At 40.9% G+C, this 15778-nt stretch overlaps 1 protein-coding gene across 20 annotated transcripts in view; it reads left to right on the top strand.

Moving 5' to 3' along the window:
* The window catches only part of MAST4 (microtubule associated serine/threonine kinase family member 4), a 575831-nt gene that overhangs the window by 148596 nt on the left and 411457 nt on the right, over positions 1–15778 (top strand). The window contains exon 1 of one of the 20 annotated variants that reach the window (XM_063811162.1): positions 1083–2007. The exons of the other annotated variants lie outside the window; for them this stretch is intronic. The gene's annotated coding sequence lies outside the window, so the exon portion shown is untranslated. Of the gene's footprint in view, positions 1–1082; positions 2008–15778 lie in introns of those variants that run through there. 20 annotated transcript variants of the gene reach the window in all.

Below are 15778 nucleotides of genomic sequence, written 5' to 3'. Positions count from 1 at the left end.
AAGCAATGCATGTCTTACATGGCAGGAACAGGAGCAAAGGGATGCTACATACTTTTAAAACAACCAGATCTCAGGATAACTCACTCACTGTCACCAGAGCAGCACCTAGTGAATGGCACTAACCCATTCATGAAGGATCTACCCCCATGACCAATCACCTCCCACCAGGCTCCTCCTCCAACATTGGGGATTACACTTCAACATGAGATGTGAGTAGGGATACAGACTCAAACAATATCAAAGAGTTTATTTTAAAGCTTTTTCCAGAAACTTGTATAAAGTTTATTTTTGGCTTCGATGCATGTTATTGAACAGAAGGTCAACAATTGATTGTTTTCCTTTATAGTTCTGAAAAAATGTACTAGGCTAAGAAAGCGTAGGGAAGGGGGAAGAGAATAAGCAGTTGAGAGCCTTTTTGGTGTCAGGTATGATCCCAGGAGCTGTGTGTTGATCATTAATTGACCAAGATCCTGTGAGTAGGATATAATTATCCTTATTTTATAGATGAAATTAAAACTTGTTCACCTTAAATTTATACGGCTGATAAGTGGCTGGATGAAGTCCCAGCTGTGGGCTTGCCTCAAACCACTGCCTTCCTCCTCACCACTGTTTTCTGATCCTTCTGGGTGGTGTAATGTGATGAGCTGCACGATGCCTTCAGCATCTGGTCCATAGGAAGCAGTTGCTGCCTAAAGAAGGGTAGATGTTTAGGATCTTAAAGGCCCACATTATGATGTATGGTGCCCATGGAATGGGAGAGACTGCTCTTTCTCTCTTACCTCTTAGAACGTGGTGGATGGATTTGAAAAGCCCCCAATCAGAAGGAAAATAATTATAGCATGTGTTTAGATACCGCTAATTATCAATTAATCGATAATTGATTAATGATCAATATACAGCTCCGTACTGCTCTGTGCTCCACCCTGGACTGGCTTCTGGGTACCTGAGAAGACTGTAACCTATGTGAGTAAATGCAATTGAAGGCATTAAGCAATACCAGCATTGCCCAGCTAACAAGGTAAGGAAAATAATTTATTAGGTGTTGGACCACAGCTCTGCTCAAAGCTGTAGAATTGCTTGTACCTGACTCTGTCCCGACTTTTGCCATGTTGTCTTAATGGTTGTGGTTTTGTGTCTGTGGACTTGGATGGAAGTGTCCCAAAGAAGATGACTGTATCTTTTCTGTTTTCTAGCTTTAACCTTTAACGCAATGTCTAGTCCATAGTAGACATTTGGGTAAACAAATTTTTTTAAAGCAATTCTGGGTTGATAGAGTATGTGGGAGTAGAAAACCAGAGGAAATCATACACTTGATTGTAACAGTGATGAATACTGCTGGACTGCAGGAAGCACAGCACATAGGCAGTAGGTTGTGGGTGTAGAAATTTGGGTTCTGGTCTGCATTCGTGCACCAGTCATCTTTCTAAGTCTGGGCAGTTCATTTGACTTGTCTGGGCCTCCATCTTCCAGTAAAACCAGGAAATTAGACTACAGATGATTTTTAGGTCCTTTCCACTGCTTAATGTTTTGTGATTCTGTAATTCTAACTTAAAAATTGCCGCCATAGAAACCCTAGAAACTACTTGGGTAGCCAGCCAATTAGGATTGAACTGGATCATTTGGATTGGTTGACACCAGGTTCTAAGAATCCTGTCTTTGTGGAGTCTTCTCAGACTGGGGATGTAAGAGGAGGTTAAGGTTGACTTTCCAAAGCTTTGGGCACCTTGCCACAGTGAGCCTTTCTGGAACACAGTCAAACAGAGGAAGAAATGTGGGCTTTGTAGTTGGGCATCTTGGGCTTGATTTCTCATAGTACCTCCTAATGAGCTGAGAGCTGTGAAGGATTTATCTTTCTGAATCCTTTTCCTCTTTGGTAAAATGGGAATACTACTGCCTAGTAGGGAGTCTACTTTCTCTCCCAAAGCTGGAAGCAGGCACATAATGTCAGGTTTTGTGGCATCGTGTGGGAATGTTCCCCTCTGACTTTAAATGGAAGGAAGATGACGGGTGAGCAGTATATTCTCTTCCTGCTTGTTAAGCATGGTCAGACTCTTTAGTTATGTTGCTGATGGGGACTTGATGGTATCAGGGCAATTTAATGACTTCAGATAGGTAAACAACTTCAGGCATAGATCAAACACCTAAATAAAGGTCAAGGAAACATCTAGAATATTAAAGTGACAGGAAAACAGGTGATGTATATGCAAAATCAAATTAGTATTTTCTGTGTTCTCCCAGTGTCATTGTTCCTAAAGTGAACTTTGAGAAATGATTCATAATTTGAAAACTATGCACAAAGTGTGCCATGTTTTAAAAAACTATAAAATGATACTAGCTTTATTTTTTTTTTTAACATCTTTAGACTGTTGACTTTATTGCTTAATCACAGTCAGTTGCAATTAAATGCCTACAGTGTGGTGCTCTGTCCTTGGGGCTGTGATGAAATTGTATTGCTGGTGGTGGATGTGTGCATGCGCATGGTGTGTGTGTGTGTGTGTGTGTGTGTGTGTGTGTGTAGAGAAAAGGAATTGACTTTCTTGAAGTTGAGTTGACAGTCACGAGATAGCAGTATCAAAGTGCTAATATACATATTTCTCTTGGAAGGGAACAGAGAAAATCAATTCTCTTAAGAAATGAAACTAGTGCTACAGCTCTGTTTATGTGAATGCCACTGTAGTTTGATCTAATACTGTATTTTGGGATGTTTCTGAAACACTTCTTATATTTCTATTGAAGTTTGTGATTCAGAGAATTAATTATAAAACCAAAGATGGAAAATGATATTGGTATCTAGTACATCTTCTAGTTTAAACACATTCTACTGATGCATTCTTTCTTAAAAAATATGGACATTCATTGAGAAAGTGAATTGCAGTGAACAGTTAAATAGTTTGGGTAAATTGATGTTGCTCAGCAAATTATTTGCTTGCCAAATCTTTGGTGGCATGAACAATTTTTGCTGAGATTCTATCTGTGCTCTTCCTCTGTCCCGCTTCCTGTTCTCAAAAGCTTTTAGGATGACCTACAACCTAGGTCATCTCAGCAAGGTGACGCACTCAAAAATAGGTGAAGAGAGACAAAAAGGAAAGTGAGTGTAGGGCGGGGGTTCTCAATAATGGCATTGCTGATGCTTTGAGCTGGATAATTCTTTGTTGTGGGAAGCTGTCCCGTGCATTGCAGGAAATTTAGTTAGCCTCCCTGGCCTGTAGCCAACCCAAGTTGTGACAACCAAAAATGGGTTCAGATACTGCCCCATGTCTTCTGAAGGGTGAGGGGGTGGAGGGAAAATCACTATGAGTTCAGAACTGCTGGTTTAGAGGGTAAGGTGAAATCTGGACCAAGGTTAGCACAGCAGATGGACCCGTGAAGTCTCAGTTGGACATAGGACATGCTGTGCTTGTTGGCGATGGGGTGTGGGCTTTGCCAGGGGATTTCTAGGGACTGAAGTAGAGAAACATGACTAGGTATGTGGGTTATAGTGTTCCCAGGATAAAAATAGTCTTAATGCAAGGAACTGAAAGGATTTTCTCTAGATGTTCCTCTCCTCAACTCCAATGAAGTTCCCAGTGGGCAGGGATTTCTGTCTGTTTCGTTCTTTGCCCTTTTGCCAACTGCTGTGTCCAGAGCAATACCTGGCACACAGCCGCTTAATAAATGTCTATAAAAAGAGATGAGTCTTCATAAGGAAGGATGCTATGCAATATAGGCCCTTCTTTACTTGTTTATAAGAACAGAGCAGCAGGATTTATAGGACCCCTTCCTTCCTTCTTTCCTTCCTTCTTTCCTTCCTTCTTTCCTTCCTCCCTCTCTCCCTCCCTCCCTCCCTCCCTCCCTCCCTCCCTCCCTCCCTGTCTTCCTCCCTCCCTCCCTGTCTCCCTCCCTCCCTCTCTCCCTCTCTCCCTCCCTCCCTCCCTCCCTCCCTCTCTCCCTCCCTCCCTCCCTCCCTCACTCCCTCTCTCTCTCCCTCCCTCCCTCTCTCCCTCACTCCCTCCTTCCTTCCTTCTCTTCCTTCTCTTCCTTTTCTTCTTCTTAGATGGAGTCTCACTCTGTCGCCAGGCTGGAGTGCAGTGGTGCGATCTCGGCTCACTGCAACCTCTGCCTCTCGGGTTCAAGCTCACTGCAACCTCTGCCTCAGCCTCCCAAGTAGTTGAGGACTACAGGCGTGTGCAACCACACCCAGCTAATTTTTGTATTTTTAGTAGAGACAGGGTTTCACCATGTTGGCCAAGGTGGTCTCGATCTCTTGACCTCATGATCCACCTGCCTCGGCCTCCCAAAGTGCTGGGATTACAGGTGTAAGCCACCATGCCTGGCTGGGACCATTTCTTACAGTATCATTAAATGGAAGAATGCATTCTGGGTGGTATAATCCAACATGACTGTCAGCAAAATCAATTAATAGGTCCCAGGATGGTGTGGTCTAGGACTGTAGAGGTCTTGGTGGTCTGACTCAATCTATAGTTAGATTTTAAGATGCTGGGAAAGGGGCCTTGCATATTCTTCAGGCACTGCAGAGAATAATAAATGTTTTTCTATTCTTTGAGTGGTATAGAACAGAGATAAGAGTGCCTGAGAGGTGCCACTCAGGAGGGCCAGTTAAATAGAGCTGCTGCAGGTTGTAGCAGACATCAGGCCAAGGGAAGGGGAGGGAGACTTGAGCTGAGCCTAGGGCGATAGTGACATTTATCAGTATCACTTGTTACTGAGTGTGTCTGTGTGCCAGCTCTTTTCGTGCATCATCTCTCTGCATCCTAACTGCATCTCTGAGGTCCAGTCTGAGAGAGAGGTAGCTTGCCCAGGACAGGACATTGGGATTCTGTTCCTGGCAATTCCCACTGGGGCTAGGTCCCTCACCACTGTACTGCTCTGCTTCATGCCAAAAACATAGCTACAGATGCCCATAGCATAGGCCATCACACCCTAGAATTCTGTGCTCTGGAATACAGGTATGAGCATTACAGCCTGAAATAACGTAAAATCAGTTTAAATCAAATTCTCACTTGAGCCATAAAAACGAAAAACAAACCAAAACCTTGGTATGATTGTAAAGAGTTTAATTTTCTTGTGAACCATTGATGATGATGTACACTCACAGAGATGTTTGCCTAGACAACGAAGTGACTTACTACAGGACAACGATATTAATAACCATAGCTGTCATTCATGGTGCACTTCCTTTGTGCCAAGCACTGTCTTAGGTGCTTTACATATATGTACTGTCTTCATCCTTACTGCCACCCCAGTAGATAGATATTTATTGTTACTAACATCTCATGGTTGAGGAAACAGGTGCAGAAATAGTTAAATATCTTAATTAGGATAGTAAGTGTCGGCTCTCATCTGGGCTCCTAACCACTGTGGAATTAGTATGAAACAAATAATGAGTGTTTTAACTATAGAAGCCTGTTCTATCAAATTTTAAAATATTGATTATAGGCTTCGGTTTAAAAGTAGATAAAATCCAATTTTGAAATAAAGTCATTTCAGGTTGCCAATTTGATTCTTTATTGGGTGGCAGGGATGAGAGAGAGAGAGCAGTTAATTAGGATTACAAGCATAGTCTCTGCAGTTTTATAATCTATTTTCGTATCTTTGGTTTCTTAAGATATTTAATATCACGAAACAGAATAACTGAACAATGTCATCATAATCTATGTTATGAATCAGTCTCTTCTCTTTTTTTAAGCATAAAAAGGACTTTACTGGTGAGCCTCTCATGTATGCAGATGACATTGGTGATCCCTTTGAACTAATGAACTTTGGCCTAAGGGCATGTGCATACTGGATGAGTCTTTAAAATGCATGTGCTGAGGGAGGAGCCAAGATGGCCGAATAGGAACAGCTCAGGTCTACAGCTCCCAGCGTGAGTGACGCAGAAAACGGTGATTTCTGCATTTCCATCTGAGGTACCAGGTTCATCTCACTAGGGAGTGCCAGACAGTGGGCGCAGGTCAGTAGGTGCGCGCACCATGTGCAAGCTGAAGCAGGGCGAGGCATTGCCTCACTTCGGAAGCGCAAAGGGTCAGGGAGTTCCCTTTCTGAGTCAAAGGGGTGACGGACGCACCTTGAAAATCGGGTCACTCCCACCCGAATACTGCGGTTTTCCGACCGGCATAAAAAATGGCACACCAGGAGATTATATCCCGCACATGGCTCGGACGGTCCTATGCTCACGGAGTCTCGCTGATTGCTAGCACAGCAGTCTGAGATCAAACTGCAAGGTGGCAGCGAGGCTGGGGGAGGGGCGCCCGCCATTGCCCAGGCTTGATTAGGTAAAGAAAGCAGAGGGGAAGCTTGAACTGGGTGGAGCCCATCACAGCTCAAGGAGGCCTGCCTGCCTCTGTAGGCTCCACCTCTGGGGGCAGGGCACAGACAAACAAAAAGACAGCAGTAACCTCTGCAGACTTAAATGTCCCTGTCTGACAGCTTTGAAGAGAGCAGTGGTTCTCCCAGCACGCAGCTGGAGATCTGAGAACGGGCAGACTGCCTCCTCAAGTGGGTCCCTGACCCCTGACCCCCGAGCAGCGTAACTGGGAGGCACCCCCCAGCAGGGGCACACTGACACCTCATACGGCAGGGTATTCCAACAGACCTGCAGCTGAGGGTCCTGTCTGTTAGAAGGAAATCTAACAAACAGAAAGGACATCCACACCGAAAACCCATCTGTACATCACCATCATCAAAGACCAAAAGTAGATAAAACCACAAAGATGGGGAAAAAACAGAACAGAAAAACTGGAAACTCTAAAAAGCAGAGCGCCTCTCCTCCTCCAAAGGAACGCAGTTCCTCACCAGCAACGGAACAAAGCTGGATGGAGAATGATTTTGACGAGCTGAGAGAAGAAGGCTTCAGACGATCAAATTACTCTGAGCTACAGGAGGACATTCAAACCAAAGGCAAAGAAGTTGAAAACTTTGAAAAAAATCTAGAGGAATGTATAACTAGAATAACCAATACAGAGAAGTGCTTAAAGGAGCTGATGGAGCTGAAAACCAAGGCTCGAGAACTATGTGAAGAATGCACAAGCCTCAGGAGCCGATGAGATCAACTGGAAGAAAGGGTATCAGCGATGGTAGATGAAATGAATGAAATGAAGTGAGAAGGGAAGTTTAGAGAAAAAAGAATAAAAAGAAATGAGCAAAGCCTCCAAGAAATATGGGACTATGTGAAAAGACCAAATCTATGTCTGATTGGTGTACCTGAAAGTGATGGGGAGAATGGAACCAAGTTGGAAAACACTCTGCAGGATATTATCCAGGAGAACTTCCCCAATCTAGCAAGGCAGGCCAACATTCAGATTCAGGAAATACAGAGAACGCCACAAAGATACTCCTCGAGAAGAGCAACTCCAAGACACATAATTGTCAGATTCACCAAAGTTGAAATGAAGGAAAAAATGTTAAGGGCAGCCAGAGAGAAAGGTCAGGTTACTCTCAAAGGGAAGCCCATCAGACTAACAGCGGATATCTCGGCAGAAACCCTACAAGCCAGAAGAGAGTGGGGGCCAATATTCAACATTCTTAAAGAAAAGAATTTTCAACCCAGAATTTCATATCCAGCCAAACTAAGCTTCATAAGTGAAGGAGAAATAAAATACTTTACAGACAAGCAAATGCTGAGAAATTTTGTCACCACTAGGCCTGCCCTAAAAGAGCTCCTGAAGGAAGCGCTAAACATGGAAAGGAACAACCGGTACCAGCCGCTGCAAAATCATGCCAAAATGTAAAGACCGTCAAGACTAGAAAGAAACTGCATCAACTAACGAGCAAAATAACCAGCTAACATCATAATGACAGGATCAAATTCACATATAACAATATTAACTTTAAGTGTAAATGGACTAAATGCTCCAATTAAAAGACACAGACTGGCAAATTGGATAAAGAGTCAAGACCCATCAGTGTGCTGTATTCAGGAAACCCATCTCACGTGCAGAGACACACATAGGCTCAAAATAAAAGGATGGAGGAAGATCTACCAAGCAAATGGAAAACAAAAAAAGGCAGGGGTTGCAATCCTAGTCTCTGATAAAACAGACTTTAAACCAACAAAGATCAAAAGAGACAAAGAAAGCCATTACATAATGGTAAAGGGATCAATTCAACAAGAAGAGCTAACTATCCTAAATATATATGCACCCAATACAGGAGCACCAAGATTCATAAAGCAAGTCCTGAGTGACCTACAAAGAGACTTAGACTCCCACACATTAATAATAGGAGACTTTAACACCCCACTGTCAACATTAGACTGATCAACGAGACAGAAAGTCAACAAGGATACCCAGGAATTGAACTCAGCTCTTCACCAAGTGGACCTAATAGACATCTACAGAACTCTCCACCCCAAATCAACAGAATATACATTTTTTTCAGCACCACACCACACCTATTCCAAAATTGACCACATACTTGGAAGTAAAGCTCTCCTCAGCAAATGTAAAAGAACAGAAATTATAACAAACTATCTCTCAGACCACAGTGCAATCAAACTAAAACTCAGGATTAAGAATCTCACTCAAAACCGCTCAACTACATGGAAACTGAACAACCTGCTCCTGAATGACTACTGGGTACATAACGAAAGGAAGGCAGAAATAAAGATGTTCTTTGAAACCAACGAGAACAAAGACACAACATACCAGAATCTCTGGGACGCATTCAAAGCAGTGTGTAGAGGGAAATTTATAGCACTAAATGCCCACAAGAGAAAGCAGGAAAGATCCAAAATTGACACCCTAATATCACAATTAAAAGAACTAGAAAAGCAAGAGCAAACACATTCAAAAGCTAGCAGAAGGCAAGAAATAACTAAAATCAGAGCAGAACTGAAGGAAATAGAGACACAAAAAACCCTTCAAAAAATTAATCCAGGAGCTGGTTTTTTGAAAGGATCAACAAAATTGATAGACCGCTAGCAAGACTAATAAAGAGAAAAAGAGAGAAGAATCAAATAGACACAATAAAAAATGATAAAGGGGATATCACCACCGATCCCACAGAAATACAAACTACCATCAGAGAATACTACAAACACCTCTACACAAATAAACTGGAAAATCTAGAAGAAATGGATAAATTCCTGGACACATACACTCTCCCAAGACTAAACCAGGAAGAAGTTGAATCTCTGAATAGACCAATAACAGGATCTGAAATTGTGGCGATAATCAATGGCTTACCAACCAAAAAGAGTCCAGGACCAGATGGATTCACAGCCAAATTCTACCAGAGGTACAAGGAGGAACTGGTACCATTCCTTCTGAAACTATTCCAATCAATAGAAAAAGAAGGAATCCTCCCTAACTCTTTTTACGAGGCCAGCATCATTCTGATACCAAAGCCAGGCAGAGACACAACCAAAAAAGAGAATTTTAGACCAATATCCTTGATGAACATTGATGCAAAAATCCTCAATAAAATACTGGCAAAACGAATCCAGGAGCACATCAAAAAGCTTATTCACGATGATCAAGTGGGCTTCATCCCTGGGATGCAAGGCTGGTTCAATATACGCAAATCAATAAATGTAATCTGGCATATAAACAGAGCCAAAGACAAAAACCACATGATTATCTCAATAGATGCAGAAAAAGCCTTTGACAAAATTCAACAACCCTTCATGCTAAAAACTCTCAATAAATTAGGTATTGATGGGACGTATTTCAAAATAATAAGAGCTATCTATGATAAACCCACAGCCAATATCATACTGAATGGGCAAAAACTGGAAGCATTCCCTTTGAAAACTGGCACAAGACAGGGATGCCCTCTCTCACCACTCCTATTCAACATAGTGTTGGAAGTTCTGGCCAGGGCATTTAGGCAGGAGAAGGAAATAAAAGGTATTCAATTAGGAAAAGAGGAAGTCAAATTGTCCCTGTTTGCAGACGACATGATTGTATATCTAGAAAACCCCATTGTCTCAGCCCAAAATCTCCTTAAGCTGATGAGCAACTTCAGCAAAGTCTCAGGATAAAAAATCAATGTACAAAAATCACAAGCATTCTTATACACCAACAACAGACAAACAGAGAGCCAAATAATGAGTGAACTCCCATTCACAATTGCTTCAAAGAGAATAAAATACCTAGGAATCCAACTTACAAGGGATGTGAAGGACCTCTTCAAGAACTACAAACAACTGCTCAATGAAATAAAAGAGGATACAAACAAATGGAAGAACATTCCATGCTCATGGGTAGGAAGAATCAATATCATGAAAATGGCCATACTGCCCAAGGTAATTTACAGATACAATGCCATCCCCATCAAGCTACCAATGCCTTTCTTCACAGAATGGGAAAAAACTACTTTAAAGTTCATATGGAACCAAAAAAGAGCCCGCATCGCCAAGTCAATCCTAAGCCAAAAGAACAAAGCAGGAGGCATCACACTATCTGACTTCAAACTATACTACAAGGCTACAGTAACCAAAACAGCATGGTACTGGTACCAAAACAGAGATATAGATCAATGGAACAGAACAGAGCCCTCAGAAATAACGCCGCATATCTACAACTATCTGATCTTTGACAAACCTGAGAAAAACAAGCAATGGGGAAAGGATTCCCTATTTAATAAATGGTGCTGGGAAAACTGGCTAGCCATATGTAGAAAGCTGAAACTGGATCCCTTCCTTACACCTTATACAAAAATCAATTCAAGATGGATTAAAGACTTAAACGTTAGACCCAAAACCATAAAAGCCCTAGAAGAAAACCTAGGCATTACCATTCAGGACATAGGCATGGGCAAGGACTTCATGTCTAAAACACCAAAAGCAATGGCAACAAAAGCCAAAATTGACAAATGGGATCTAATTAAACTAAAGAGCTTCTGCACAGCAAAAGAAACTACCATCAGAGTGAACAGGCAACCTACAAAATGGGAGAAAATTTTCGCAACCTACTCATCTGACAGAAGGCTAATATCCAGAATCTACAATGAACTCAAACAAATTTACAAGAAAAAAATAAACAACCCCATCAACAAGTGGGCAAAGGACATGAACAGACACTTCTCAAAAGAAGACATTTATGCAGCCAGAACACACGTGAAAAAATGCTCATCATCACTGGCCATCAGAGAAATGCAAATCAAAACCACAATGAGATACCATCTCACACCAGTTAGAATGGCAATCATTAAAAAGTCAGGAAACAACAGGTGCTGGAGAGGATGTGGAGAAATAGGAACACTTTTACACTGTTGGTGGGACTGTAAACTAGTTCAACCATTGTGGAAGTCAGTGTGGCGATTCCTCAGCGATCTAGAACTGGAAATACCATTTGACCCAGCCATCCCATTACTGGGTATATACCCAAAGGACTATAAATCATTCTGCTATAAAGACACATGCACACGTATGTTTATTGCGGCATTATTCACAATAGCAAAGACTTGGAACCAACCCAAATGTCCAATAATGATAGATTGGATTAAGAAAATGTGGCACATATACACCATGGAATACTATGCAGCCATAAAAAATGATGAGTTCATGTCCTTTGTAGGGACATGGATGAAATTGGAAATCATAATTCTCAGTAAACTATCGCAAGAACAAAAAACCAAACACCGCATATTCTCACTCATAGGTGGGAATTGAACAATGAGATCACATGGACACAGGAAGGGGAATATCATACTCTGGGGACTGTTGTGGGGTGGGGGGAGGGGAGAGGGATAGCATTGGGAGATATACCTAATGCTAGATGACGAGTTAGTGGGTGCAGCACACTAGCATGGCACATGTATATATATGTAACTAACCTGCACAATGTGCACATGTACCCTAAAACTTAAAGTAAAATGAAAAAAAAAAGGAAAAAAAAATAAAATGCATGTGCTACATCTTGGCGATCAATGCGGGCTTACAGAAAAGAGGAGTGGAGTAGGAAAAGATTGGATTGATTTGGACAAATATATATAGTAGCAGGGATACAGTTAAAAAGTTCAGTGGTTATTTAGGAATTACATTTGGAGTTAGCTGTGTTCAAAAATTAGCATATTAGTTTGGTATATGGAACAGATTCTTTCAAATGATGTGGTTTGCCATAACCTAAGGGTCTTTTCCACACATGAAGTGTTCAGTTTGTCAAAATACTAGAGACTCACTTTAGTTTCCAGTATGTCACCTTGAATTACATTTAATATAATTTTATTCTATTTTTTCAGTAATTAAAGCCCTTTATGGCATGTGTTTTCTATTTTTTTCCTGTTATATTTTAAAGTACATATCAGAGATTTGCAATTGATTTGCTCTTTCCACCAATATTTACAGGTGCTTTTTATGTAGTTTGCAGTGTTCTAGGGATACAGCAGTGGACAAAACAATATAGTGCATGATTTCATGTAACTTTAATTTTAGCAGGGGGAGAAGAGCAAGAAACAAGTACCAAAGATCTCATATGTCATGTGGTGATAGATGCTCTGAAGAAAAATAAGAACAAGGAATAAAGGTTGAGCGTGCTGTTTTACATAGGCATTTACAGAGGGCATCCCAGGAAGAGTGAGATTTGAATAGAGACCCAGAGGACAGAGGGGGTACAATAGCTAATATCTGGAATGTATCGCAGGTAGAGGAAATGATAAATGTAAGGTCCTGGGTGGGAAGAGCCTGGGGCATCCAAGGTCTGGCAAGAGACCAAGGTGGATCGAGTGGAGTGGCAGGAGCTGGGACTAGAGAGAAGGACTCCAGCAGTGGAATTGGAGCATCTGGCTTCATGGTTTAGAAGGGTCACTGCTATGGTGCTGAGAGGATGGAAGCACAGAGACCTCTTGAGATGCTATTGCAAGAGAGAAAGGGAATGGCAGGGACAAGGGTGGTAGGCATAGAAATGGTGAAGTGATCTTGGGTGTATTTTGGAAGTTGAGCCTGGAGGATTTACTAGTTGGATATGGAGTGTGAAAGAGAAGTTAAGAACAACTGAAAGATTTTGTGACCTGAGTAGCTAGAGAAAACAGAATTGCCATTTACTGAAATTGGAAAAAGCTTTCTCTTTCTGCTTATATGACCACTGTTAATATTTAAAAACTATGAATTACAGAACCCATGTGCTTGGGAATAGAAGTGTCTGAAAATGAGGTCGGAGAAAATTGTCAGTTAAGAGGCTGAAAGTTCTGTGTTTGTGGACAGTTCTAATATGCCTTTTTATAGACAGATGGGTGGTATTACTAGGGCATATAGCCGTAGATAAAGAAATCTGTGGTGCATATTTGCAGATGGTCGTGATGGTGATGGCGGAGACATTAACAAAAATTAGATCGAGGCTTGTAAATGATGTGCCTTCATTTTTACTTTTTAAAATTTATTCTTTTAATTGAAAAATAAAAATTCTACATATGTATATGCATCATAATGTCTTAAAATATGTATGTGTTGTGGAATGGCTAAATCAAGCTAATTAACATATGTATTAACCTCACATGCTTATTTTTGGGGAGTGAGAACACTTAAATCTACTCTGTGATTTTCAAGAATACAGTACATTGCTATTAAATATTAACTATGTGCTTTTAATTCATCTTCATTGATATGGCCAAGCCACAATGTCATCGTGGAGGATCTGTTTTTTTCTCAGCCTGATAATTTGTAAAACAGCATATAATGGGTGGGGGCAGTAAATACAGAAAATATAGGTATAGAATTCTGGTGATTGGCATTTCTATAGAACTGACAGTTTTGGAAACTTTCTTTCAATTCTGCCTCACACTTCCCTTGGTTATATACCTTTTATCCCTTAAGATGCTAACATGTTTCCTGTGATAAACTGCTAGCGAGAGCGGGTGTACATCCCTCACTTGTAGGTGGTATGCTGTGCCCCTGTCTGACTTCTGCATTCAATAATATTAAAGGAATCCTTCCAAATTTTCTATGGCTCTTGTTGGAGGTGGTAAGAACTAACGTAGGAAATTTTAAGCAAATCCAGGCACACAAATCAGTATTTACTATTGGTGCATGAGGTAAGGACATATTGCTGTTTCAATGCAGGATACTTTGTGGCCAGCAGCATGTAGGTGACCACGGAGTAGGACCTGGCCCTCTAGGAGTACACAGCCTGCTTAGGGAGAGGAACCACAAGTATTTGAAGCAGGGGTGTCTTGCCCAGGCTTAGATGCCCTTGAACATCAGTGAAAGTTTCAAGACAGCCTCTGTCTTTGGTTCAACTCCTTGTAGTATGAAGACTTTGGGAGTCTGGAAAAGTTGGAAAACATTAAAATGGAATTATTTAAAGGACGAAGTCCAAAGTGACATGTTTGATGTCTACCATAAGCTCTAGGGTGTGATGAAGTGTCTTAAAAGGGATCATGAGTATTTGACTCAGGACAAAAAATGAAAAATAAATTGCAGGGCTGCAGTGGACCATTTTGAGAAGCTTTGACTAATTGTAGAAAGAATAGTAAAGCCACTGACAACAGAGCAAATTTGGAAAAATGATCTATTTAGAGAGAGCCTGTTGGGAGTGTGATTGGATGTGAAGAGGAAATGGGATCTTGGAGCACTGCACTATGCTTATAGGTTTTCTGCTCATACTGTGCCTGAAACATTGGCAGCCCTCACAATTCACTGCCTCAGTTTTCCCAGATTTAAAATAATACTCCCTTCTTGTGATTTTGATTAAAAACCTTGGCTTGTGGACTAATAGCTCATGTCTATATATGTGCGATATGTGATGAATAAGGTTTTTTTTCTGTTTTCTCCTTGATTTCCTTCTCTTTCTTCCACATTTGTTTCATGTCTTTTATGGCTTTCTTGGATATATGTATGAAAATTACCTAATTCCTATTTAGGAATTATCTTCTTTCCTCTGCTTGTTTTTCTACCCGCTGTTAATTTGTGATACAACAGTCTTCCCCAGAGTAATTAATTGTAATTCTACAAGCTGAAAAAATTTAACATCAGGTGAAAAATAAGTAGCAGATGCTGATGAACCTTAAATGAGAAATATTTGTATTTTATGCAGCTGTCACTCATAATTAAGAGAAAATAAGTAAGTAGAATGGACCCTAACTTGTTTGATTGCTTCACAGGGTAGGCATCCATTCTTAGTGCATTTACTAGGACTATTAAATAGTAGCTGTTATGGAACTTTTTGTTCAATGTCTATGGCACATTGCCACCTTGTGGCTGCAAATTTGTCTTGTAATGTAAAAGTAAATTTTTTAATGTTAAGTCTACCTGATATAATCTTATGTTACATTTTTCCTGGTATTTATACTTTACCTTGCTCACAAAAGATTTGAGACACCTTATAAGACTACATAGAATATAGGATAAGAGAACTTAAGAGAATATTCTTGTTCTTAGAACAGGCATGTTGAAGTATTTGGAGGGGGGGTGAAGAATCATACTGCCTGCAACCAACAGTCCCCGTGCATGTGTGAAGAGGAGAGAGAGCAAAAGCGGTGTGACAAAAGGTTAACTCGCCATTGAGAATATGGGTGTTTACTGTTCCTGTAACTTTTCTGTAGTTGCAAATGTCTTTCTGAAAAGTTTCTAAATTGGCAGAAAAAATAATTGGGATATGAGCACAAAATGGAGCCAAAAAGGAGGCAAAAATAACCTCTACATTCTTTAATGATCTGACTCTAGATGAACTCAGTGATTTGGTTCTGCATTTTCTAGAGGCTATATGGAAACTTCTCCTTGGAGGCCCTCCTAAATAGGACACTGATGTAATAAACAGCAGCCCTCGACAAATACCTTGTGATAAGTTCAGCTCTGCATTTGAAAGGGTGTGTTTTTTTTTTTCCTTTTTCCCAAGTGCACTCT

The sequence above is a fragment of the Pan troglodytes genome, chromosome 4 (genome assembly GCF_028858775.2).
Source record: "Pan troglodytes isolate AG18354 chromosome 4, NHGRI_mPanTro3-v2.0_pri, whole genome shotgun sequence".
Classification (NCBI taxonomy): domain Eukaryota; kingdom Metazoa; phylum Chordata; class Mammalia; order Primates; family Hominidae; genus Pan; species Pan troglodytes.
Note: the sequence above shows the minus strand (reverse complement) of the source record. Positions and strands in the feature narration are given on the sequence as shown.